Here is a 1,944-nt window from a genome sequence, read left to right as displayed (position 1 = left end):
TCACCAAAGCCCATCGAAACAACCGTAGAAAAGTTTACATAATCCATACCAGCTCCCACATCAACAGTTCGATCCTGTACTTGACAGAGAAGCCTTCAAGAGAGCTCTTGAGGACGACCATAGACGCTCGAAGGTGACAAAAAAACGTCAAGATGAAGTGATAGCTAAGAAGCCACTACTATACAAGAGCACCAACTTCGACAGCGTCAAAGGGAGTGAAGTATCTCCCTCATCAAGTCTGGTTCTCATTTCGTTTCCTCGATTTCACATTCTGATATTAATTAAATCTACTTTCACATATCCATAACTATACGCGTTTACATGTAGATATAAAAGATAAAGACTAAATATGGTGTTAGTAGTGAAGAAAAACTTTTACACTGTCAGATATTTTGTGTAAAAGTCTTGTAATTCTTCTTTCAGTATTTACGCTTTTATCACCTTCTGTATAACACTATTTACGATGGCAAAGGGTAATAGTTTGCTTGTTCATATCACATGTATGGAACTTTACTTCCTGAGGGATATTTATTATTTGTGTGACAAATAACAGGAATGTTGTTTGATTATTCAGGCTTTCGAATAGAGCAAATACTTTTCCACGACCAATGAATGAAATAACATGACTTTCTCTTTCCCGTAATTGCTATTCCATCAATAATAAACGCAGAATCTATCAACTAAAATGAAATACAGCTACAAAGAATACATAAAAAGACAGAAAATAACTACAGTAGCTATTGAGGGCGTCACTAAAGGGATTTTTATGACATTTCTTTTGTCAGAGCCTATGATAGATATTAATGAGTAATAATTGTCTGATACTGAGCTGTGTATACCTAGTGACTGTTAACCCATTGCAGACGGAGATAAATGTGCTTGCCCAGCCTCCAGGATAGGTTTTATTTTAGAGAGAGACCGCTTGAAGCAATATAATTTGAAGCATCCCAATCTCTTTCAGTCATTCATTGTAAAACTAGAGCGGTTTTTGTGTTTTATTTTTTTGTGTGTTTTATTGAGTTTAGAGACTTATATGTGCATTCATGACCAGGGCTCTATAGTGCTGCAGTTGACAAAAATTGTAGTATATTATCCAATTAGCTCATTATTTTCTTTATACTCAATGTATAGAAGAATTGCCTGTTTTATGGGAGGACCAAAGGCAACTTTAATTTTTTCCGTATTTTTACTGTTCATGAACGAATAACGAAACATTATAACCACCTACAATAAATATAAACAAGAAGAGTAGGGAAGAGGAATGAGAATCTGTGCTTGTGACCCTGTGATTGCCACAGAGAATGGCATCCATATTGGGCACAGGACCTATTTTTAGACACTGTGTATGGATTGATCAACCTCCCTCTCGTTCTGCCTGCCATCCTTCCATCGGCGTATTTTGCCGCAGGGTTCACAAATTAGTGGTGTGCCATCACTCTATAAGAGACAGTGCTTGCTAGAGACCGTGGATGGTGCCATTCAAGGCTCTCTAACCTGCTGGTGCAGAATAAAGTGGTGCCATCTAGGTTTTGGACGTGAGAGCTTGCACTATATTACGGTAATTACAGTAATTATGACTGCAGTAGCCATCATCACTCATTCCTTTTTCATAGCAAAATAAAATAGCACAGTGATCCAAAATCCCCGAACGTCGTGTACGTCATGACGCCCGTCGTCAGGCCAAAGCTCCTACGTCACGTATGTCATGACACCCGTACGCAATGGGTTAATCAGCTGTATTCAGTATTAATACATGGAGAAAAGCAAAGGATTTATCGCCTTATAAAAGAAAGACCACCACTCAAAAATTAAAAATACATAGCCAAAAAATATATAAAAAAATATAAAAAAAATCCACAGAACAACAATAACAAAACAGTAATAAAAAAGAATATGACACCATCCGTTATACAACCGGAACAAGCAGTCGTCCTCTGCAGGAAG

This window comes from Penaeus japonicus, unplaced genomic scaffold (assembly GCF_977035675.1).
Source record: "Penaeus japonicus unplaced genomic scaffold, GWHDUDI00000001_assembly GWHDUDI00000031, whole genome shotgun sequence".
In the NCBI taxonomy this organism is placed as follows: Eukaryota; Metazoa; Arthropoda; class Malacostraca; order Decapoda; family Penaeidae; genus Penaeus; species Penaeus japonicus.
Note: the sequence above shows the minus strand (reverse complement) of the source record.